The sequence below is a fragment of the Protopterus annectens genome, chromosome 9.part0, assembly GCF_019279795.1.
Source record: "Protopterus annectens isolate FY-2018-M chromosome 9.part0, PAN1.0, whole genome shotgun sequence".
In the NCBI taxonomy this organism is placed as follows: Eukaryota; Metazoa; Chordata; order Ceratodontiformes; family Protopteridae; genus Protopterus; species Protopterus annectens.
The window spans coordinates 1,269,482,501-1,269,509,995 of record NC_056743.1 but is presented as its reverse complement, the minus strand read 5'-3'; the positions used below and the strand labels follow the sequence as shown (position 1 = coordinate 1,269,509,995).

At 40.4% G+C, this 27,495-nt stretch overlaps 1 protein-coding gene across 1 annotated transcript in view; it reads right to left on the bottom strand.

The window, feature by feature from the left end:
• The window catches only part of KCNIP3 (potassium voltage-gated channel interacting protein 3), a 1,359,129-nt gene that overhangs the window by 707,690 nt on the left and 623,944 nt on the right, over window positions 1–27,495 (bottom strand). The window lies entirely within an intron of this gene.

Genomic DNA, 27,495 nt, shown 5'->3' with positions numbered 1-27,495 from the left:
CAAGCAGTGGGCACAGAGCACCTAACCGGTCCTGGACAGGATAACTGTTCATCTTATTATGTACTTAAATCTTGTATCCATGCCTAGGGGCAATTAAGAGAATTACCGTTTCACCTAAAAGCATGTCTTTGAAATTTGGGAGGAAATGAAGCACCCAGCAAAAAACAGCTCAACTAGGAGGCATACAGAACCCACACAGAGGAAAGTCCAGCCCAAAACTGACCTGGGAGGCAGCAACACTAACCTTTGCATCACTGTATAGTCCAGCTCTGCATATGTAAGACCATACTGACAAGATGTGATGTGCTATTTTACTAAGCTGCAGTAGCTATTCCTAATAGTTAATTGAAAAATGTAATGATGATTCTTTAGAGCAGCATTCTGTTAAATAGCAGTGGCCATCTGTTTGACTATTCACATCAGTCATATTCTAAAACAAGGAAGTGCAGGCTTTTGTCACAGTTTATTCTGCAAAACTGCATAGTTATCGTTTACTGATTTACTTCACTAAGCTGCTCTAGCTATCCACATGTTTTACTTTACAAAGCAGTGCTAATTATTCTACATGGCTTATTCTACAAGGCAGTGATAAGTGTTTATAGCAGCTTTGCTCTACAAACTAGCATTGCAAATTCATACATTTATACTGCTATGAAGCAGTATTGGGTAGCAATAAGACTACAAAGCAGTGTGATTATCCATCACAGCTGTAAATCAGTTGATCTTTTAGAATCCAGTTAACAGGGCTGTAGTGTCCAGCATTGTATACTAGCTGCACTGACCAGGAGGGGTACTCGATGATGAAACAACCCGATTGCTGTCCTGGTTCAGGGACAGGAGAATGACTTATGCTGTGAGGTGGTTTTCTTTTGCAGTAATAAGATTCATAACACTTCATGGAGTTACTATTCAATATCAGTTAACTGTACACACTACCTCTTTGTGCTACTGGTACATCATTTTGAACTTGTCTCTATGAACTAAATTCATTGTATTATCTCAGATAGTGCTTCAATGATAGGATAAACAATGATTTCCTACCTATACAGAATGTTACTCCCTTCCATTGCATATCCCACAAGACCGGTTATTTCTCCCCCAAAGAACTCCCAGACTGTGCTTTCAAGTTGTTCCTCTTGATTCTCATGCTGCCTTGTTTAGGAAGGGAAGGGGGCAATCAGCAGAAGAAATACTAATGACATAAAAAAGTCTTGAAATGGCTCAGAAATAGCGCTCTTTACTAAAGGAGGCCCGGGTGGTGCACAGCTACAGTTATCCCACTCCACAAGGGGGGATCCACCTTGGATCCCAGGAACTACCCTCCCATCAGTCTGATGAGCCTGATCTGCAAGGGCATGCAACGCATTATCATGGAACTTATAAACAAAGATATTGGCAACCTTCAAACACTGGACCCCACCCAGTTTGGGTTTGTGAAGGGTCGATCTTGTCTCCTGAACCTGATTGACTTCTTCGAATCAGTCTCCAGAGCTGTGGACGAGGGTAAGGCGGTCCACACAGCCTATCTGGACCTTGCCAAGGCCTTTGACACCATCCCCTACTCTGGAATCATAGATAAACTTACTAAGCTGGGCATAAATCCCTATGTCACTCAATGGGTTGCCAACTGGCTTACTGACAGAACCCAGACTGTAAAAGTAGCCGACTCCAAATCCAGCTCCAGACAAGTGCCAAGTGGAGTACCTCAGGGTTCAGTCATGGGACCGCTCTTATTAGGCATCTACTTCTCTGAAGTACAGGCCAACACTAAGGGACTCTGGCTAACAAAGTTTGCAGATGACTACAAACTGGGAGCCATTATTGAATCCCCAAATTAAGTCGCTATTCTACAAAAGGACCTTACAGAAACAGATGCTTGGTGCCAGAGCCATGGACTCAAGTTTACTGCCAACTAATGTATAGTTATCCCCTTTGTGAAAAACCATGTACCCATGAATTACCACGTAGGTGGCAGTACACTAAACACTGAAAGTGTGATGGGAGACTTAGGGACACAGGTGGACAGTGGTCTCACCTTCGATAACCACATTGCCACAACAGTCAAAAAATCCTTCTATGTGGCACACCTCATCACTAAGGGCTTTTCATCCTGAAAAAAGGAGGTCATTGTCCCACTGTACTCATCCCTCATTAGACCCATTATAGAGTATAATGCCACATTTGGTATGTACCTCACAAGACATCTGCAACAGCTAGAAAGGCCACAGAAATATCTCACTAAAAGAATCACAGGCCTAAAGCAAATGCCCTATGCTGAGCATCTAAAAAAACTCCAGCTATACTCTGTGGCATATTGTCTACTCAGAGGCGATCTCTGCTTAACATACAAGGCCATGTCAAACCCTGAGCTGTTGGACATGCTCCACTTAAAGAAATCCCAATTCCTCAGAGCCACACGCTCCAGGGATCTAAATCTTGTCATCAAAATAAACAAAACATGCTGGAGGGATAGGTTCCTGACCCAGAGACTCCCCATACTCTGGAATAGACTGCCCATACATGTCAAGCAGAGTGCCTCCTTGGCCCTCTTCAAAAGGAACCTTGACGATTGGATGGGAGATAGGAAATTCACCCTGGGGATCACGTCAGTCACCTGCTAGACATGGGTCCAGGGAAGTAAATATTGTGGGAAGAAATATCCAGGGAATTGTTATGGCTAGACTTGTGTAGGCGCTAGGGCCAATACCCTTGTACCAACCTGTGAACCTATGAACTTATAAACCAAGTGCCTACTTGATAAGAAGCAAGGGCATCAGAACTTGTCAGAGATTTGGGATGCATGGCTAGGCTTAAAATGGCCCTTGTCGTCATTAACCTAGTAAACACCTATGAAACTATGAATCAATACTCAAATATTTCAACAATAGCATTAGCAAAAATCCTACTGTTGTTTGTAGATGTTCACATGTACCACACTGAAATACTACTCAACAATACCTGGACAGAAAGGTGGACCCCACCTTGAATGGCAGCCTGTCACAGGTACCAAACTTTGCTAGCAGGGTGCTTCCTAGTAAACTAACGAAGCATCCTACAAATCTTGAGGTAATTGATGATAAAGTCTCAGCAAAAATCAGGCCACTCATCTGCTTCATGCATACCTCCTATAAATTTAGATTGTTTTTTTTTCCTCTGGGTGACTATCACTTTGAACCACAGTAGCAACAGAAATGTTTTAGTGATAGGTGACTGTTTGCACACTGACTATCACTCAGAAGGTTGGCAAGGAAAGGGTTACAGTGAGTCATCTTTCAGTTTCCAGGATCTCTGGCATTACAGGGGCCCTAGGAACACTAACTTCCACCAAATACAGCTATGACATGGTAGTGGTGAAAGACATGTCATAACTTTGCATGCATATTACAAATGTAGGTGAGACACTAGTCCTGAGTGGATTTCTTCATTCACCTCGAATGATGCCTAGATACAAAGAAAAGATAATTGGATTCATTAACTGGTCAAATAGGTGGTGTCATTACAGGTTGATTCAATATGTGTCAGCATGGGATGAGATGCTTGATGGTCCAGCTTGCTTCACTAATGATTGCCTGTACCTCTCATTTCAAGACTTCCACATAACAGCTAAAGCCTTTGCTGCCTGATTGCCTTTTTTGTCAGTGTCGAACTGATGGTCCAACATACGTCAGTCCTGAAATCATACCACTCTCATCATATCTATTCTCAGTGCAGTAAGTCTAAACAGTAAATTGTCTGATCTTGAGACACTCCTGCATTTTGAAATCATTTGTATTTGTGTAATTTCCAGGGGCAATTGTGGTGGGGTATAAATACTTATCAGGGAACATATCTCCAGTCAAATCCCTAATGACTCACAAACTGACCTCACTGAGCTACATATTTCTCTAGATTGGATAAACTATTAACTAACAGCTTCATAAAGAACACCATCTTTGTCTCCTGATAACTATGTAAGATTCCTCAATGTTCTAAACTATCTCCCTAATAGCAAAAACTCCCTTGTTTCATGTGTAACCTTAACTACCCTTCCATAAACTGAGACACCTATACCTTCAATGTAGGATATGTCACAAAATATTGACTAACTAAATAAAAAATCCTTTGAGTAGTTGGAGTTGATAAATAAATCTACTATAGGGAACTCATTCTTGACCTGATTCTTACAAATATGACTGCCTGTTGTACTACTCCTCTGGTATATCCTTCTCCAATGAAGTTTGATCATAACGTCTGACCTTTTCCTTTAAAATCATGAAAGCCCCTCCAGTAAACTATACTGAATTTAAGGACTGCAAACTTGCTAACCTCAACCTATTCTGTTATGAAATATCAAAATTCATATGAATGACCCCCCCAACCTTAATACAGCAGCATCAGCAGCAAGCTTCATTAAGGAATTCTACATGTATTTAGAAAAACGCATTGAGATATCATCCCCTGACAGAACAGCCATGATAAAGGACAGATTATTATCCCAGGGATAAAAATTCAAAGGGCGATATTCCAGGGTGACTCTTTGTCACCATTGCTATTCTGCCTTGCCATTAATCTATTAAGCTGTTTACTTAACAGCTTAGGCCATGGCTACAATTTGGCTCCTAGAAAACAACAAAATCTAATGACTTCTCATCTTCTCTTTGTCGGTGATTTAAAACTGCATAGCTCATCAGATGAGGAACTGAAAGCACAGCTCCAGGTTGTCAAAACTTTTTCAGATGATATTGGAATGTCATTTGGTCTTGATAAATGTGCAAAAGCAACCTTTAAAAAAGGAAAACTGCAGCACCAGGAAAACATCAGTTTGGGACAAGAATGTGATATAAAAGAACTTGAGCAAGAGGGAGTTTATAAATACTTGGGAACTGATGAAGGCTCGGCAATAAAACATGAACAAATGAGAATAAAACTCAGTAAGGAATACTTTAGAAGACAAATTAATTCTGAAAACAGCATTGACATCTAGGAACAAGATCCACGCTATAAATCAATTTGCTCTTCCTGTCCTAACTTATAGTTTTGCAGTGATTGACTGGCCCCAAAAAGTGTTGGATAGACTGGATATTAAAACAAGAAGGATGCTTCATGCTCACCAAATGATTTATAAAAAAACAGTGTATACCAAGATTATATATTCCCTGTTCCGAAGGAGGGATAGGCCTCCTTGAAATTCATTACATGTATAGATCTGCAATCGTGGGACTCCACACATATTTACTGACCTCACAAGATCCAAATGTAGTGAAAGTTTTGAAACATGAGGAGAATAAATCTAAGCTGACATCTCTGCTTAATTTAGCAGAAGCATATCGACTTCAAGCATGAATGGAAATCAAATCAGAAGTAGACAAAAACCAGGCAGAAACTGAATGTGCCAGAAAACAAAAGAAAGAATATAAGGTGAAGGATCAGATGAGAAGGCAAGAAATGTGGAAAAAACATAAATATAGTTGCAAATATAGAAAACTTCTGGAAGAGCCTGATGTTGATCAAGAAAGAACGCAGGAATGGTTAAGGAGAGGCAAATTCAAACCAAGAAATGAAAGGTTAATATTGGCAGCCCAAGATAGTGGGCTACGTACACGCTGGTTTACAAAGTCCATTAACATGTGGGAGAAACAGACATATGTAGGTTTTGTAAAACAGAACTGGAAACAGCCACACATCTTGTTGCTGGTTCCGTGCACTAATGGCAGAGGGACTGTATACTGAAAGGCATAATAATGTGGTGAGACTGTTACACTGGAGATTGTGCAAACATTATGGTATTGAAGTGGCTGAAAAACACTGGAAACATGAGCCACAAATGGGAGTTTCATATCAAATCACATAACCTTTCTAGAAATTAACAACAAATTATTTATGATTTACAACATAATCTTGATTTGATTATTCTACCTGCTGATAAAGGAGGTGCAATAGTAGTAATGGATTGGTGCAAATATGATGCCGAGGCCAAGAGACAATTGAACAATGCCAGGTACTATATGTACATGCCCTTGGACCCCAGTCCGAGATTTAAACAGGAAATTGATCAGTACCTTTTGTTGGCTAAAGATGAAGGGATTATTTCCCAATCTACTATGTATCATCTTACTGTCCCTGACCCTAGGCATCAAGTTCTATATTTGTTACCGAAAATACGTAAGAATCTAAAAGACCCCCCCCCCCCCGGGAAAACCAATTGTTTCTGGGTGTGGATCGGTTCCTGAACCTTTGTCACAGTTTCGAACCATACATCTTCGACCACTTCTCAAATATGTCAGAGCATGTATTCAGGACACAATTGAATTTTTGAAGTTAATATCGGATATTCAACTTGAACCAGGGTGGTTGTTATACACCCTTGATGTAGCGTCTCTATATACCAATATTCCCCATTGGGCAGGTCTGTTGGCCCTAGAACATTGACTTTATCAAGCTGAGCTTTATCCACCAGGCTTTAATACTTTTCTTATTGGCCTGGCCGAACATGTATTTATCAAGAACACTTTTTATTATCAGGGAAAGTGTTTTTGGCAGGTTCAGGGTACTGCTATGGTAGCGTTCTTTGCCCCGATATATGCCAACCTATTTATGGCCTATGTGGAAGAGCAGTTGATATATGATGTATCTCATAATCTTTACCTTGGGGAAACTGATATGTGGAGATGCTACCTCGATGATTGCTGGATGATTTGGAAAGCTGATGAGGAATACTTGGGTGAATTTATGGAATACATCAATGGTAATAAGTGGGGGAATCCAGTTTACTGTTAGTTATGATATTCATCAAATCACTTTCTTGGATGTTTTGATCATAAGAAAGTTAGATCACACACTGGACACCCAGGTTTTTTGCAAGTATCCACAATACAACTCGTTATTATATGCTTCCAGCTTCCACCCACCCTATGTTACATGTAACATTCCGAAATCACAGGTTTTGAGAACTAGATGTATTTGCTCCCACCCTCAGAAATAAGAAAGCTACAAGTTGGACCTTATTAATAGGTTCAAATCCCCGTGGGTATAAGATAGGTATGATATTTTCAGCTAGCAACTTTGCATGTTTTATTAACAGGAATGATCTTTTAACATATAAAGATAAACAAGAATCGGGAACATCTGAACTTAGACTGGTTACCACCTACAGACGTAATACCAATGTTTTGTTAGACATTGTGAACAAACATTGGAATATATTGTTAGCGGACGATAGATTATCTGCATTCATAAAAGATAAATGCCATTTCTCAGACTGCAGGGGTAAAACCATGGGATCAATTTTAACCATTATAAAAACAGGGTAACTCTGGGAGAACCATTACAGACTACTTTAACTAGTGATTTGTTGCAGGGATGCTTTCCATGTGGACATTGTGTACACTGTGTTAGGGTGGCTAAGTCAAAACAGTTTACTAGTAAAAACACTGGGCAGGTTTTTGATATCAGGTTTTTGGCCAGATGCGGAACTGATTGGGTTGTCTACCTAGCTACCTGTACGTGTTCTGCCTTTTATATAGAGCAGACCTCTCATCCTGTTAAGATAAGAATATTTGAGCATGTTAGTGATGTTAGATTAAAGAAACCCAGTAATGCATTATATAAACACTCCTTGACCCATTCTACTGCATCCTTTAGGTTCACCATTATTGACAGGATAAGTGGGGACTGGGCTAACAAAATTGGTTGGCATGACATGCTTAATAAAAAAGAAAAGAAGTGGATAATCAAGCTGGGAGGATTATTCCCCCCAGGACTTAATGAACATTTATAACCAACCAACCATGGGGATTCTCTCTTTATCATGCGAAGATTATTAAGCATAAAAGGCTTGTCTTTGTGATTTGATTTTACATTGAGGAAGGCTTAATAACTGGGCTGAAACCAGCCTGTTTTGCTTTTAATATGCTTTAATAAATTACATTTTTATTGTGCACACCTTTTGCCTTTGAGTGCTGGCCTGTGTAGTTTTTGTGGACTTGGTAATTTGGGGCCGGGCACCTGCTGTACTTGCAGGAATTTTTCACCATTTTAAGCTTAGTCATTTACCCTATATGAGAATCAAACCCTGCATCTTGTGTTTATAAGGTAAACACCTTAACCATTATACCAACCTCCCAACCCTCATAAGGCTGAGGGAACTTGTAATATCTCTAAATCTATGATCTATAGGGCTGCATAAGTAAATGGAATATCTCAGTTAGGTATATGAGGTGCAGTCAAACTGCTAAATAGAACATTTCCTTTTTATGTTGTCACTTCACTGTACACTTACTAGGCTTCACAGAAACACTACAAATTAATACCCTGCCTTTGAGGAGGCTCAATACTACATATGCCATAGTGCAAAGTGCAATGCAGCTTTCGCATCATCTTGTACTCTGCACAGGCTAGTATTCATACAGATTTAAATGGTAACACTGTAGCATTATGCAGCATGTCTCTACCCAAAGGCAGAAATTCTACAGGATGCTTTAAACAAAGATGCAGATACACAAAGGACTATGGCATAACAACCTGCCTGACTTGCCTATATGCACCTATTCATTCTCCCCCTCCCTCATCATTTTTTTTTTTGCCAATAAAAGAAATTAATGAAGAGCTGTATTAACCTGCATTGCACTGTTGGCACACCTAGTTTATTTAAGGACTCCTCCCCTTTTGCTGTGAAATGTTGTGTCCTTAAGCCTATTTAAAACCAGCAGACTTTCAGATAACAATTACGTATCTCTCTTCTCTACTCATTCCATCTTTTCCTGCAGCCTGTCTTTTGACACTGTAGTATATCCAAATTAGGAGTCATAGCTTCTGCCAAAACAGTGAAACAAATTCAAGCACTGTGTTTTGAAAACAGTCTTTTTCTTCAAATTTGTTGAAGAAAAGAGAAAGGCAAATACCTGCCTTTTTAATTATTTTGGCCACCTTTGCCTGGCTTTCACATGATCATCAACTACTTGAGCCTATTGCTATTGTTCCATTTTACCTTTAGTGTCACATTTACTACCCCTGGAGCTGGGACCACGACAACAGTCGTCTGAAAAGAGAAGTGGTTCAGAGTAGTCAACTGGCAGCATTATATATACTGTCCTGGGAACTAAAGGATGTTATGAATGTTATGAGTAGGTGGAACTACTGACATCACATGCATCATCTCATAGTGCTGAAACGATTACAGAATTCTGTTGCACTATTATGCTGCTGTCCCCATCACAGGAGATACGTTACATTGTGAGAAGAAGAAGTATATTCCTCCCTCGACAGCAGGTGAGCTGGTAATAAGGCCTTTCCTTCCCACCCCCACCCTCCACCCAGCTCCTCCAGCGGACCAGCAACAAAATCCAAACTCAGGTTGCCTGGGTCACAGTCAAGGCTCCATCCTTTTACATCATGAACCCAGGGTGCAAATACCAGATTTTGTATGCAGAAATTACCACTTGCCTTTCCTTGATTAACTTACAGTCAATGGTTCTGGTCACCTGAGCTCATAACTCACTTAACTTGAGTATCACAGGTGAAGGGTTTATTTGATTCGGATACTGTAGCTTAGGATACAAATGAGTAAGAAGCTATGTATCTGCTTCTTGGGTAGTCTGATCTCATGATCTGCTGGCGTATTACACTGCTTGTCAGAGACTGATCTTTCTCTGAGGTATAGCGATCTCTAGGTGACAATAATACATTTGCATGGTGTGGTGGCTTGATGCTGACACGGTGGGTGCTTTTTTGTCATGAGTGTTGCATTTGATGATATTCTTCATGAGCTTGAGTGCCTTTAATATGGGATGTACTTTGTGTTCCACTAAACCTCCCAAAGCAAGAACTCTGGACAAAGACAAAAATAATTGGGGGAAAATGCCAAATATAAGAACAGATTTTAAATATTACTCCTGTAAATTTAAGATAGTTGCTAGAATAACAGGCTTATTATGCATTTTCCTAAGGACATGAAATTTGAAAAACAAATGTCTGTCATTATTTATTATTTAGAGACTTCAGTCTTCAATGATTTGCTAGAAAAATTGTAAATGTTATGAGGAACAGACCAAAAATATGAGGCAAAAATCTGGACAGTTGAGAGCTATATGCAGTTGTGCAGTATGTGTAAATTTTGTTGAGCTTTCATGATCTGAGTTTGTTTGTTTCAAGCATGCATGTTGGAACTACAATGGTGACCTCTGAGGTATCTGTATGAAGAGGCTGGTGACCTCTGAGGTATTTGTATAAAGAAGCAGGGATATACGGGGCACGGAGGGCTTGCTCTCTGCATATAGCATTCATTTCAGAGACATCTATATCCTAGTCTCAGTTTTATTAATTTGCAGCATAATGTTTGTTATTTTTTGAAGACCTATCAAAGTCCTCTTTCCCTTACATCTTCTCTCCAGTCAAATGCTTAGCTGATTAAATATTGCCTCTCTTCACATGCAGTCCATCTCATTCACCTTTTTGGTAACTCAGAATTTCATTTCTCTGCCTCTAACTTTTACTTACCAAATGTTATAGATCATATCCAAATCCAGGTCTCCAGCTTTGGAAGCATGAAAGCAACAGAGTGAAGTACACAAAAAAATAAAAAATAAAAACATGAGATATGCTAACCTGGCAGCACCCCCCCCCTACACACACAGAACAACCCAAGAGTCCACTATTGCCTTCCTGCCCACAAACATATACTCTGCCCTTCCTCACTGCATTTGCAGGCAGAAGGTGATAGCTCACAGTCCACAATAGGGGCTTAATCAGCCATACCTAACAATAAAAGACTACTTTCTAGATCTGTATATTTTAAGGGTGAATGTATAGACAGCATAAATTATTACTTTCCCTATGTTATCCCTTTGCAATACACATTATCCTTTTCATATCCTCCAAGCCACGCTTTGCTGTCAATTTTACCACCTATAACCTTTGTTCTAGAACACATTCTTCACATGCACTCTGTCAAAACAAATGGAAACAAGGGATTAGCCAGGCATATACCATATAAACCGCTGTGTACAAATATTCTGTGAGTGGATTGCATTTTGTCCAGCTCAAAGTCAGTAAAGGATCTCATCCCCAAATGCATAAATGAAAAAAGGCACTTGTGAGTCAGCAAAGAAGACTGATGCATGGTTGTTATATCACAACTGTCCTCTTAATGTTTGTGATATGAGAATTACATTACTCAGTGCAACTTTAACAAACTGGCATTCATGGTATAGTCAGCTAGCAAAATAGGAGGCTGGTGACCAAGTCAGAAATTTCTGGATGTGGCAGAATCACCCCAAAACAGAAATACACTGAAAAGTCACTCAGTTCTATAGAACATTCACTAATTTATTCTGCTAAATAGGTAGCATAATTCCAGAACCTGAAATGCAGAAATTAATCTAGCTGTAACACTAGAGTTTCTAACATCCTGCAGCAGAGTTTAGGATTTCTGTCTCAGTAGTGCTAAGTATTAGCATGGGATTCTCAGCATTTTGTTGGCAAGTTCTTTCACAATGCATCACATAATCTAGTTTAAACTCTAGTTAAGACATAATGCAATGTTAAAGGTAACAACAAAAGCTGGCCATTTGGGAGGAGCTAAAAGATAAATAAGATTTCTGAGGAAGTCTGGCACTGCAAAACAGAGCATTTGACAAATATTACTCCAAAGCAATGAGTTCTGCAAGGGTATTAAATTTCTGCTGCATGACTACAGATTCTGTAGTTAGTTTCACATCTAGAGAATTGTACATTTCAGAAACTCAATGGTAGCAGCACTTCAGAACAGATGATAATATACATACAAACCACAAAACTGACAAGTGTGATTAGCACTGGAGCAGTTATATAACATTAATACTAGAAACACTGTATACTGTGTTGTAATACATGAAGATAATGTCAAAAAGTTGATATATTATATAACTTTACTTGTAATACAGGACACCTGGTACAGATTCATTCCAGATGCAGGTGATACCACATGGAAAGTGGAAAAACTAACTGTGCTTCACCTGTCCATAGGTCACATATCAGCTCTGGAAAGGCTGTGCTACTTTCTCATACACACCCGTAGGATGACAGTATAAGAAACACTATAGTGATATCAGTTGTAACAAGGGGGTGCTGTGGGAGATATTTTTTGCACATTTACCTGGGATACTGTAGTGGAACTCGCAGTGACAGACTATAACACTGAAACAGTAATATAGCACTAAATGCAGTAATGTGGCACTAAATGAGAACAATTACTTTTCAAGCTGCAAAATCAGACCAGTAAGGCTGGTAATGCAAGATCAGATGCTGAGACAGAGAGAGTGCAAAAGTGGATGTTAGAAGATGTACTTGTTTATAATGTACATATGAAGCTAGATGGCAAAATGCGTTTTATTCTATTATTGGGCAATGGACTTAGATTGAGAACACTTTTATACTTCTGCAGGTGGCAGCACGTCTTCTGCAGAACTTGGTCTTGCAGAGTGGCAGCTCTTATACACATTTTGAGAAAACCTTAAGCCCTAATTTTTTGTACTTGTAATTTTAGTAAGTTATTCATTTCAGAAAAAATAAATATGTAATTCCTTAGTTATTTGCTTAGTCTTTTACACATCATGCTGAAGTTTTTGTCCTTTTGGACAAGTTCAATGGAGTAAACCTACAAAGAAAAGTTTTCAGAAAGTATTTACTGTAGCTTCTGAATAATTTCCATTATTGTCCTCACTACGTCATAAAGTTCTCCCTCCCTATTTTACTGTATTGCATACTGTATTGCATACTGTAAACCATAACATGAAGAGCAATTCAAGAAAGAGAAGTACCTTCCATGGACATGGGTTCGAGGATCCCAAATTGTTTGAGGACTGCAATAAATAGAACAATCACTACAGCCACAGCACAGAGTTCCATCCCATGAATCCCCATGGCTAACCACGTCTGTCACTGTGCAGGAGTGCACAGTGCACATGCAGCACAATCCCAACGCCAGCTCACCTCTGCTAGATCGCCATGAAAAATGAATAAAAAGATTAACAGAATCCTAGTTTTCTGCTTGGCTCAAAGTTGATCACCATCCATAGTTTCTCATATCCTTTTTAGCAGTCAACAGAAAAGTGATGGTGGGTAAAAGCTTCTGAGGCAAAACTTATCAACAGATTTGTGCTGCAAAATATTTTAGCAAATTCAGTGCAGATGCTTAGTAAAACTCAGTTCTTAAACTTTGCTTCCAACTCTTAAATGTAGCTTCAACTAACTCCATTATCCACTCAGCTGTATTTCTCTTCTGCTTGCACTTTACTGTCCATTTCCTAGACACTTTATAGTTAAGCAGCTCCACAACAAAGGACAAGTGCAGACTTCTTAGCTTCGGGGCACAAGTTGTTACCCAGGGATCTCCCCAGTGCATTGAAAGATGCAGCAGTAGGGAGAGCCCCGTCTCCTGCTGAGAGAATTCTTCACACTGTCATTGGTCACTGTAAAACTATCAAAACTCCAGGAGGGAGGGAATCTCTCTCTGCCCCTTCCCCTCTCTCTCACTTTCTCTCTCTCTCAAGTGCGCGCTCTCTCTCTCTTTCTCTCTCATTACAGTGAGACAGACTGCATTGATTCTGATAATAGGGTTCCCATGACAACATTGAAAGAGTTGAAGTAGAGAGTTAAGAGCTGTGTCAGCAGGCCGGCGGTTTCAGAAAGTGATCCATGGATTTTACTCTCTGCACATTAAGTGATTCTGATGAATATGTGATAGAAAGATGAGAGAACATCTACAGAGTGAATTCAAGAGATAGTAAGAAAGAGAGAGAGAGAGAGAGACAAAGAGACAGAGAGAGGCAGAGACAGAAGAAGTACAGAGAAACCCTTTTGAAAGTAAAAGAAAGCTCCTATATAATGGTCCTGCATGTCATGAAATTGTTTATTTTTTTTTGTATATGCACCTTCCTAAACTACAACCCAAGAGACCACAACATTACCTCTGCTTATAATTTGCTTACTCATCCATTCATGCTCAACCCATTTTCCCATTTTGTACATGGGGTAGAGGTGCTACTTCAACAGTGACAATCATCTAGGGTCAAGGTTTACATCACTGTGTGGCACTTTGCTAAACTTCCAACAATTTTTTAAAACATATTTTATCACACTAGTCACAGTGATCACTAGGCAGGTGGCTACTTCTTTCATAGGTTCATAGGTTCATAGGTTTATACTAGGCTATCTGCCCTAAGGCATTTATAAGCCTAGCCCAAATTTGTGTGGCTTACGCCACCCCTTATATGAAAAAATACTGTGCCCATTAGTTTGTTGTGCCTCTGTCCAGCAGTGACACAGAGATGATTCCCAGGATAAACCTACGATCTCCCATCCACAGGTCAAGATTTCTCTTGAACAGAGCCAGCGAGGTGCTCTGCCTCACATGGATCGGGATTTTATTCCACAGCATAGGGAGTCTCTGAGTGATAAATCTATCCCTCCAGCATCCTATTTATATCTGTGCTAAGGTTTAAGTCACTTGCTCTAGTGGTTTTGGTGGATTTGGATTTTTGAGGTGGAGCATGTCCATTAATTCGGGTTGGACATGGCCTTGTATGTCAGGCACATGTCACCTCTGAGCAGACGGTATGCAACTGAATAGAGCTGGAGTTTCTTCAATCTGGCAGCATATGACAGATTTTGGAGTCCCTTTATCCTTTTGGTGAGGAACTTTTGGGATCTCTCCAATTGCTGCAGATGTCGGGTGAGATACATCCCGAATGGGGCATTGTACTCGATCATTGGTCTGATAAGTGAAGAGTACAGGGGAACAATGACCTCACTAGATCTGGATGTGAATCCCTTCATGATCAGGTGGGCAATGTAGAAGGTCTTTCTAACCACTTTAGCAACGTGAGTGTCAAAAGAAAGGCCACTGTCAACCTGGGTCCCCAGGTCCCTGATAACCTCTTCTGTGCTTAGTGGATTGCCACCTATATGGTAGCTTGGGGTTACCTTGTTTTTCCCAAAGGGTATGACTATACATTTTTTGGCGTTTAACTTCAGGCCATGGCTCTCGCACCAGCTATCTGTTTCCAATGAGTCCCTTCTGAAGGATATCCGTGTCCGATGCACTTTCCACTATGGCGCCCAGTTTGCAGTCGTCTGCAAACTTTGTCAGCCAAAGTCCTCCCATGTTGGCCTGTACTTCTGAGAAGTACATGCCGAACAATAGGGGGCCAAGGACCGAGCCCTGTGGGACACTACTTGTGACCGGCATGGAGTCTGACATAGCGCCAGCAACTCTAATCCTGTGGGTTCTGTCCTTAAGCCAGTTTGCAACCCATCTTGTGACATATGGGTTTACATTTAAGCTGGTAAGTTTTTCTACAATACCCGAGTGGGGTATTGTGTCAAAACCCTTTGCAAGGTCAAGGTAGGCTGTATGGACTGCCTTTCCCTCATCAATGGCCTTGTTGACTGTTTCAAAGAAGTCGACCAAGTTCAAAAGGCATGATCTGCCCTTGACGAAGCCAAACTGGGTCGGGTCCAATGTCTGCAAGTCCCCTATATCTTTGTTTATGAGCTCCATTATGATCCTCTCCATAGCTTTGCAGACTAGACTTGTTAAGCTTATGGGGCGGTAATTACCAGGGTCCGTAGAGGCACCGCCTTTGTGGAGTGGGACCACAGTTGCCATACGCCACTCCTTGGGCACGTATCCTGTGGTAAGGCTGAGATTAAACAGCTGCCTTATGTGCGGGTTTAATTCCTCATTTAGCTCGTGTAGCACACAGCCGGGGACACCATCCGGTCCCATTGATGCTGTGTTTTTAGCTTTAGCATTTCAGATGTCTGGGAGGCTACACTCTGCTGGGATAGTTATCTCTCCTTTAGGGGGGAGAGGGGGGTGAAGTTTGCACTGAACCTGTCTGCCAGTATGTTGGCAATGTCTGTGGGTTCAGTGATTTTTGTATCATTTTGGACTAATTCTGAGCATATCTGGGAGTTTCCACCCAGGTTCCTAACATAGCTGAAAAAGGCCTTATGATTGTCCTTTGAATCCATGGCAATTTTTCTCTCAAAATTGGCCTTAGTTGATTTTATGAGTGCTCGTATTTTTTACTAATAATGATCAGGGTGACTTCCCTTTTATGGATTTTGTTCTATCATGTAATAGCTTTCTCCTCTTATTGTAAAGTTTGTTAATGGCTGGGGTCCACCAGACTGGACGTTTGCCCTTTATGGAAAGAGTCTTGGTTTTATTTGGGATTGCCTGATCCATGCAGTCCTGGAGGTGTTCATAGAAGGCATTTGTAAGGGCTTCCACAGCTTTGGTTGTGGTTTCCACTGGCTCAGGGGCCTTGAAGGATACCACACCAGTCTTGAGTAGTGTGAAGTTTGCTTTAGAGAAGTTCTTCACTGTGATCTTTTTGTTTGGGGTGGGGCGGGATGTGGATTTCCAGTGAGATTAGTTTATGATCAGATCTCACCAATGAGGGATATACTTCGGTGTGGAGCATTTTGTCCCCATGTTTGTGATAATGAGATCTAGTATATTTTCTCCTCTCGTGGGAACAGTGACTAGCTGTTCCATGGCATTTGAATTTATGAACTCCAGGAACCGTTGGGCTAGAAAGTTAGGGCTTGAGTAATGTTCCCAGTCTATATTCGGGTAGTTGAAGTCACCCAATATGATGGTGTTTGGAGATACATTTATACCCTCCAGTGTCTTCAGGAAGGCTGTGTGGGGTTCCTGAGTTTGAGAGGGTGGCTTGTAGCATGCTACAATTTGTAGAGCAGTTTTGCCTATGGTTAGTTGCACCTGGATGGTTTCCGAGCTTCATGCGTTGCCACCAACCTGGAGGTGTGGGTATCCTTTATGAATATGGATACACCCCTCCTTTTGTGGTGTGGTCCGGGTTTTGGGGCGGAGCATGATATGAGGTAAAACCTAATAGTGCCAGGTGCTCTCAGGAGCCTTGAACCAGGTTTCAGTTACAGCACAGACATCGATGTTCTCCATACTGAGAAGGGCCTCGAGTGCGTGCATTTTGAGATTTAGACTTCTGGCATTGAGCAGCATTACCCTCAGTTTCTTCCCATTTTGTTTTCTAGGGTGGTAGGTTTAGAATTTGGGCCTTGCCTAAAAAGGCACTATGGGGTGGCAAGAGCCTTAGCCAATATCCGGAATCCCAGGGTGACAGGTGCAAGCCGTCCCTTGAAGCAGTGTGGCTTGTCAAGCATGTCATCCCAGGCAGACAGACACTGGATCCCCTTTGAATGACACCAGACATTAAGCCAATTGTTAAAGCTGATCATCTTGTCTCTATATTGTGGCATCATTCTTGGTGAAGGAAGGATACTGCTCAGGGTCAGGGTCATACCTGCCTGGGCTACATAATCAGAGAGCTCCTCTATGTCTCTTTTCATGTAGTCCAGGGAGGTACGTCTCAGGTCGTTCACACCAGCATGGACAATGACTGTGTCATATTTGTACTTGCCGTGGAGTGACCAGAGTGCTTGTGTTATGTGGCGGAGTCTAGCCCGATAGGCAGCTTACTGTGACCCTCTCCTTGTTCAGCCTGGTGAGTGGGACGTCAGTGTGTCTGACTATGGAGTCACCTATGACAAGTATGTTTGGTGTTGTATTTGGCCTTAAGGGCTGTGACTGCTTTGCACACTGCTTTTGTGGTTTATGTGTTGCTTGTGGGGTGTCTTGAGGTAGCAGTTGTTTGGGTGTCTGCTTTGGAGGCCTCTGCTGTTTAGGTAAATTTTTACTCAGAGCCTCCGAGTATGTCTTTGTGTGTTTATGTGTTTGATTCAGTGGTGTGGTAGCATTATGTGAGGCTGGTTTTGTGGTGTGTGTAGTTGCCTTCTCCTCCTGTCTGGTCTTGCCAGTCCTGAGTTGAGAGAGCTCAGCCTCCAGTTTGGCTAAATAGCTGCATCTCTACAAGTATTTGTGTTATGTGGGAGGAGGAGAGGGTTGTCTGTGTACATGAGGCAGTTATAACATTGCCTCAAGATTCCCAGATTCACCAGCTGGACCGGAGAGGAGATTGACAACTGACCTTTGGACATGCTAGAATAATATTGGGAATTCCTTAATAATTGAAAACAAGGGCCAGTGGGGAGTGAGGGTGTAGTGCTTTTAATTTTTAGTGCTGACTTATATAATTGCTTTAGTGAGAAAGTGCCAGGTAACTTGAGTGCAATGTGTTACAAGTAACTAAATGCAAAAATGACAAACAGTAACTTTCTTTCAAGTGAAACAAGGAACTAGTACAGTAAGCAATGCAGATATCACTAGTGATCCACAGAAGCGCTGAGAAGCCGCGTATTAGGTGGAATTAGCTTCCAGGGAAATAACAAGCAAACAAACAACAAGCATATAAACAAAGCTAGATTCAGCAGGCCTGGATCTAGTCTATGCTAGAGCAAACAAGGTGTACCAATTTCAGTAAGATACAGTTCAAATATTCAGGCACTATAAACCTTTAACCAGAAATTCCCAGCTCAGAAGGGCAGAGTCCAGCCTCTTCTCCCACAAGAGTGCAGACCACAAGCCGTACTTGCTCCTCACCAGTTGTTGGCAGCTATTCCAGCCATAGCATTGATGGTTGATGGACACAATATTTGTCTGTGTTTGTGCAAATAACTATAACTATATATATATATATATATATATATATATATATATATATATATATATATATATTTATATATATATCTATATATATCTATACAGACATAGTAGCACTGAATTACATTGTCTGTAGTTTTGGTCAGCATCTAGTTTAGTCAACATGTGTGCAAGATTGCACATTTCTCGAGGCTGGGAAATAGCCCGAAGCTACAGACTAACAAAACTTCCCTTTACCAAATCACAAAGCCCTGAAATAACAATCAATAAAAATCTAAAAAGAAAACACACACATTCTCCAATATCTTTGCAGAGGGGAAAGCCCCCTTGCGCACCCCACACCCTCTGCACATAATATATGCCAACTCCAAGATCGCACTACAGTGACAGCAAGGGTAGATTACCCTATCCTTGCTGTAGTGCGATCTCCATTTGAAAGCAACATGCGGTGCAAAAAGAATGTACCGTAAGCTGAAGACTGCTGCCACTACCATCACACCTATTATGCCTCACTACTAGTATGGTGTACGAGAAGTTACATAAAGGCTGTTGACTTATACTTCTTGCACTACCAGCAACACGGTGACTATCTCGATGAAACGGACTATGGCAAACTGAACTTTCAAACTTCTGGAGATTCAGGTGAGTGTGCTAGGTTATTTGCTGTTTGGTGAACTGTGAATTCAAAGAAATAAAGTAGACCCATATATATATGTATATATATATGCAAAACACAATCCCAGCAATACCTCCAAAGATCCTCACCACCAAAGCATAAAGCAGGAACAACGTCAAGAACACAAAGATGAGGACCACCACGATTAATGTAAGCGTAAAACTTCTTTATTTGTTGTTACCAGACGAGGAGAGGCGCTCGCAAAAGACAAAAAGGCTTCTTCTTTCTTGGGAAGCGTGGCGTGCAGCTATTTATCTCGAGGTGTTCTCTCAAAAAAATTTTCTATCGTCAGTGGTTGTATATATATATATATATATATATATATATATATATATATATATATATATATATGGATCTACTTCTAAACATTGAAGCTCAGAAGTAGATCCATGTATATATGTATATATATATATATATATATATATATATATATATGTATCTCTCTCTCTCTCTCTCTCTCTATATATATATATATATATATATATATGTATATATATATATAGTAGCACTAAATTACATTGTCTGTAGTTTTGGTCAACATCTAGTTTAGTCAACAGGTGTGCAAGACTGCACATTTCTCGAGGTTGGGAAATAGCTCTTTCCCCAACATTATGCAATCTCAGAGTTATTATATATAATTAGTGGGGGGCAGGGGGTAGCATGCATGGAGATTTGGGCTTACCCCACTGCAAAAAAGATGCTTTAATCTATTTTTAACTTTAAGATTTGCGTGCTGTGAAGTTTTTGCTCATTGCATGCATAGAAACATGTCAACATACATGTTGTTGACTTACTGTGGTCAATTTTTTGATGGTTAACGTTTGGGTGTTTCAACTATTGTCAGTACACGTATACATAGGTACAAACCCTTATGTCACCTGATGGATAGCCACCTGGCTCACAGACAGGACCCAGGAAGTAAGAACTGGGGAGTACACCTTTACAAAGAAGCCAGTCACAAGTGAAGTCCCTCAGGGATTGGTCCTTGGACTGCTCCTTTTTGGCATTTACTTCTCTGAAGTCAAGGCTAATGTCAATTGTCCCCGGCTGACTAAAATTGCTGATGATTGCAAATTAGGAGCCATCACTGAATCTCACACTGACACATGTTCTTCAGGAAGGGCTGACACAGACAAACAACTGGTTTTAGAGGCATGGACTAAAACTAAATGCCAAGAAATGCATAATAGTATCCTTCGGGAAGTTATCCACCCCTGGTAACTATCATACTGACAACAAACCTCTTAGAGTTGACCCAGTAGTCAGGGACTTAGGGACACACATAGATAGTAATCTAGTCCTTGATCATCACATGTCTACATTAGTGAGAAAATCATTCTATGTTGTGCAAGTTATAAACAAAGGTATGGCATCTAAGTCCAAGGAAGTCATTGTTCCACTGTATTCGGCAATCATCAGACCTATCATTGAGTACAATGCCCCCTTTGGTATGTACCTAGCCAGGAATATCCAACAAATGAAACATCTACAGAGATTCTTCACTGAAAGAATACAGGGAACAAGTAAAATGTCCTATATACACCACCTCAAGGCTCTATCCCTGTAGTCTGTCTCCTACAGGCTGTTGAGGGGAGATCTATGCCTGGCATACAGAACATTGTCAGACCCCACTCTGATGGACCTTCTGCATATCCACAAAACAAACAGCATCAGAATTACCCATTCTAAAGATTTAAATATTGCCTGTGATATAAATAGGACCTCCTGGAGAGACAGATATGTATCCCAGAGACTACCCAGTCTCTGGAACAGGCTCCTCATCCATGTGAAGCATAGTTCCTCTCTAACCCAATTCAAATGTAACTTGGACAGTTGGATAAATCATCCCTGATTTGGCACCTATGTCTCTAATGGACACAGGCAGCCAGTAAATGGTTCTTCTGCCAACCCCTGCTTACACATATCAAGGGTACCAGAACTTGTCAGAGATTTTGGATGCATAGCTAGGCTTAAAAATGTCCTTGTGATCATTAGCCTAGTAAAAACATATGAACCTATGAACATCATCCCCTATACTTTGTCTGCTGTCCAGTCCTCTGTACTACCAGCTGTCTATCTTCTGTCTGTGCCCATCCAATGTCTTTCACACAATTTGTGTATATACCACCGCTGTGTGATTATGCATGTATTTTATGTTTGTTTTTCTGCCCCTACTACTTTCCTTTTTCCCTTTTCCATTCTACAGCCATTCCTCTCTGTCTTGCTGACTTACGCTTCTTCTTTTGATATTTTTGATATATATATATATATATATATATATATATATATATATATATATGTCTATTACATTTGATCGACACTCATTTGGTCGAAAGTTCATTTAATCGAAAACCAGTATTCAAGGCATAAAACTGGGATTTGTCCCCCTCCCCAATGTCGTGCGATCCTGGAGTTGATATATATATAGTTGGGTGGGGGGGGCGAAGAAAATAACACAAAAAGTACACATTTTAACCCCCCACACCCCCTAACTATATATAACAACTCCAGGGTTACACAACATTGGGGAGGGACAAATTCATGTTAATCGCCTTGAAAACTGGTTTTTGATCAAATGAACTTTCGACCAAATGAGTGTCGATCAATGGTCTGTCAATCAAATGTAGTAGACCCATATATATATATATATATATATATATATATATATATATATATATATATATATATATATACAGTTATGGGTCCCTGATAAAAGATCAAACGAATGAAAGAACGAATGTTAGAACATCGAGGTTGAATATTCCAAACCCGGAAACTTTAATAGCATGCCAGAAAAACAAAATCAGCCCTACCCTGCACCCCCAACCCACTGTAATTATATATGCCAACTTCAAGATCACACAACAGTGAGGAAGGAAGCAACCCCCAGTCCTGCTGTACCATGATCTCACACAATGATGGTCCATGCTATTTGAGTTTCTGGTTTTTCGAGTATCTGTGCTTGGTGTTCTAATGTTCACATTTGAGACATATATATATATGTAGACAGATAGATCTTTATTTATATATAGATATATATAAATATATTTATATCTGCCTATAGACACACACACACACACACACATATATATATATATATATATATATATATATATATATGTGTGTGTGTGTGTGTGTCTATTTTGATAGATCGTAAATTACACTATCTCGAACTAGCAACATCGAGACCCATTAAAGCAAAAGTGCACTAGATCGAAAGTGCACTTGGTACCGGCAAAAAACAACAACAAAAAAAAAATGCTCTAAACAGTATTTTGAAGTGGGGCAAGCCCCCCTGTGCCCCCCACACCCCTACTTAAATATGCTAACTCTGAGATCGCACTAGGATATATTTCCTTATTCCCCACTGTAATGCATTTCGGAGAACCAGCTTTTGTGAAAGTGCACTTATGTTTATACATATGTATGGGGGATGTTTTTATTGGTTTATTTAATTAAATAATTATCATTCTGCTTGGAGGTTTTGGGGTTTTGTTATGGTTGCATTGATCTGGTCAGGATTTGCATTTATTTATTTTTTATTTGTATGTTTCTATGTATCTGTATGTGCATAGGTGCATACATATATATATATATATATATATATATATATATATATATATATATATATTATATATATGTATATATATATATGTATATATATATATATATATATATATATATATATATATATATATATATATATATATATATATATATATATATATATATATATATATATATATATATATATATATATATATGTATATATATATATATATATATAGAGAGAGAGAGAGAGAGAGCATACTGTATATATTTTTATGTGCACATTTAAAATGCTTTTTTGTGCTTATTAGTGGTTGCTGTTTACTGTTCTGGTTTCTTTGTTGTGGTATCTGGTCATATTGGCATGTGTGTTTTGAATGGTTGCATATGAGTGTGCCTTTGGTGTGGCACTGTGCTTCTGTGTGTGTTTTTTTTTGTATTTATGCATGTAGGTTTGTTTGTAGGGTCTGTGTGGGTTGCAGTTACTGGTGGGTTTGTGCTGTGCTTGGGCTTTTTATCTTGTGTTGTGTCCCTCTGTGTGTATGTTTTATGTCAAAAATGTGTCTGTAATGTTTATATTTTTGCCATAGCTGGGCTTACTGTATAGTAATGGTATTGTGTGTTTTGGAGATATTTTTATCTTAGTAGTGTATTTTACAATATTTTATAACCAGTCATTATTTGTCAGTATGCACAGCTTATAGATCACTGTATTTTCTGGTTAAGTACTTACTCACTCACATCATAAGTTCAATTCGGTGTGGCTTTGGGAGATATTCAGCATAAAGCATGCCATGTCAAGCTCATTGAATTTAAGGGCCATCATACTGTGCTGGCTCGCGTCCATGCCTAATCCACATCAGGTTGCACAGCACTAAATTCACTGAGCTTGACATGGCACAACAGACTAATGCTTTTTTCTGAATATCTCCTAAAGCCACACTGAAATTAAATTATGAAGTAAGTGAGTAAATACATAACCAGACAATGCAATGATCTGTACTGAAAGACAGTTACAATGTACCCTCCAGGTCACCTTCTATAGGGTGATTTTTGTCACCCTGCACAGATGCAGGCCAGGCAACAAATGGAAAAATAAAGGAATAAAACCAAGGTAAAAAAGGCAAAAAAAGAGCAAATAAAAAGGGGTAAACATACAAAAATATTACAAATTAGTAATGTATGTTACATGTCATTCAGGTAGTAAAGTACTTGTAGCAATACACTATGCTTACCCCTAGCACCTGGAGAGCCTGTCCTGCCACTTTGGCCAGGCTTTTTTTTTCTGTACCTCCTGGGCCACTGGAAAACATAAAACAAACAGTAAACAGTAATCAGAAGAGTATATCCCTGACAACAAACGGCAATTACAGCTGCAGTTGCTAAACGTAATAATCTGTGCCAGTTCAAGTACAAGATGCTTACAACAATAAAGTGTACCCTCTTCTTAACCTCTTCTTCCCACTGGCAGAAAAGGTGGCATGGTGCCTCCACAGGTCACTATATTAGTGCCTGGTTTGCTCACCTGAAGAGGTAATGCCAGTGACATTGATTAGCAGCCTGGCAAGCGGGTGACAGACATCAGTTTTGCAAAAGGGGCTCTTAGAATCCCCAAGCAGGTAGAGAATGATCTTGCATTCCCTGCTGCACCATATGGGAGCCCTGCTGAACTCAGTCTAAATCAGAAGAAAAATGGTAGCCTGGTGTACACACTTGCATGTACTAAATGCCACATGATGCTCATCAACTGGCAGCATGTAGCACTATGTACATTAACAATAGCATGGTCAGCCTTTGCAGAGGCTGTGCATGCGTGCATGCAAAATATACATGACCTTCTAGCCCAGGAATAGGCAAATATGAGCATTGCAGCACAGATTATGCCTGAAAACACATCCTGTTATCACTGAGTTTCAGAGACAACTATGCTAAATCATCTCATTAGCATAATAATTCAGGAAAACATATTATGGTGAGAAACACAGAAAGACTATAGTAGATAATCAGAGTGTAATGCCATATAATCAAACAGCAGACTGGACTACAGGTAATGGATTTCAAAACTGTAGTGAGCACATAAGAGTGCATGGAAGAAACTGAGATAATAACAGAGCAGATGTGTATGTATTTGTGTGAGGCAACAGTGCATGGGTCATGACAGGGGACTGACATGATGCAAGTGATAAGCCAAGACAGGTTGCAGCCCCGCTGGTGGATTCAATGTGACAGGCCACAAACAACATGGTCAGGTCTGGTCACTGTTCTGTTGTGTAGGGTTTGCAAAGGTGTGTGATATGCACAGGGACTGTATAATATGTTACAGTGTTCAACAGTGTGCGAAAAGCACATGGACGTTGTGACATGCTACAATGTGCAATGGTATGCGAAAAGCACATGGACTGTGTGACATGCTACCATTTGCAATGGTGTGTGATAAGCACATGGACTGTGTGATATGCTACAAGGAATGTGAGGCTTCCAGTACATCAAGCATAGTCTATGCTATTAGGAAATGTCTAATGGATAGCAAGCGTGGTTATCACATCCACTGGTACCATACTGGGTCACTGTGTTGAAATGGTAACACCATAGTAGCATTGCTACCCATCTGTTTTTTTCCAGATTATCTGGAAAGCAAACTGATTGTCCAGTAGTCTGGAAAACACTGTACAAACTCCGGTATTCTGTTTCAAAAAAAGAAACAGACTATCAGAGTTTGTTAAATCTGCAAATTTACCATTTTTTTTGTGCACAATCCACAGAAAAAAGGCATCATGAATGGAAAAATAGGGCAGTCCCCCCTCGGATGATGTGACAATGATGTCACGGAATGAGTGCAAAGTGGGCAGGCCATTGGAAGGGTTATTAGATGCAAGGGGTGTGGCCTAAGTCTGTTTTTAGCCACAAAGAAAGGTGGCAACCATACACCACTATGAAAAACAAAAGTGGGAAGGGGACAGTACTGTGTTATTTGTCATCTGACATGTCCACGCAAAGTCATGCAAACATATACTGATCCACATTTTGTCACCCACATCTTACATGTCTCAGCATGGGAGTAAAGAAAGGTCAATGCATGGAAAAGTTAATCACACAGGAAACACAGGTCCTGCTACAGGCCCTGCATGCACAAGGCATACATATCCATGAGAATGATAAAGTTGACAAGGTCTTCAATTACCAGATGTAACAGAGACTCGCATAGGACATTAATACAGTAGATGACCACACTAGGATGCTACCGCATGCCAAGGCCAAGGCACAGGAAATTGGAAGAGCCAGGCTGATCATTAGGAGTAAACACCCAATACAGAGGCATCTCACAGAGGTTGAGGAATTCTTGGTATCCCTTAGTATGGATGGTGAGAGATCCTTCATATCAGGTAGTTGCTTATATATGTGTGAGCTGGGTTGGAAGCAATGATCCAGATGATTTTAGTGGATTCACCTGGTTAGTAGCAACATGCACAATTACTGTAGAGCACTGACTTGCAACTCTAAATGGTTTACTCAGAGCAACACACATATGCTTATCTGTTATTTAGGGACATCAGGGCTGCAACAGTGACACTCTGCACCATAAAATATGTATATGGCCATAGGCTGTGTATACGATTAGTGAGTAGAAGACTGTGTGCTACATGGTGATGTGAGTCACACATATGATCCAACACTGCATAACAGTATTCTAGCTGCATGCATTCACAGGTTCTCCTGAACAAGATCAAGCACAGTAAGTTGGAACATGCCAAATGTCATTGGGTCCCTGGTGGCTAATGATAATGGAGTCATGCACATGACATAGTCCAAAGACACAGTAGCACTGCCAGAAATGACAACAGTGGAGGACACACTCACATCACTCAGAGATGAGATAATCATCTTCATTCAGCATTCCCTGCCTTTAGTGGTGGATGTTCCATTCATATCAGCTCTATCCAAATTACACAAGTGTCAGAACCAGAGATGGTGTCAGAAGGCTGCAGTGCCTCTGAGGAACATGTCCCCACAAAAGGGAAGGAATGAGTAGATAGCCATCATCATCATGATATTCCTAGACCTACATATCACCTTTGGCATCAGTCAGTGAATGTGCAGGACAGTGATCTAAGCAGAGATGTTCACTACTCTCTCCTTGTCAGAGATGCTAAGTGTGCTGTATTGCCTTAACAAAGCACAACCACTTCAAAGGACTGTGGTACATTCTGCAATGCAGTGAAAGTGACACAGTTTCATAAGGACCGGAAGCAGTCATTTATTAAGGGCACTGCTGGATCAGGTGGCAACCATTGGTACAAACATGCAGTTGCAGGCAACTGGCTACCATGGATTTGCAAGGGGATGGATGTGCATAGTACAATCACACACCAGGCTTGTGCAGATGGCACAAACCATTCTGCAGCCAGATTCGTTATTCAACGCCATCCATGGCTGCCTCCACCGACTGATGTGGATGCTCCCATGGTCATGACTGACACTCTTCCAGCTTCGCTTTGGGCATACATCTTCAGGCACGCCAATAAGGATCCCACAGTTCAATGCCATTACACAATTCTGGAAACCTGCTGTAAGCAACACTCAGCTGTGCCCATTCTTGGAGTCATGGACATCAACATTCTATTGGAACACTACATAGTGTGCCATATAAGAGGTTCTCATATACACTCCTGGTGTGGTACACCATCCCTTGGATAGGATGTCTGCA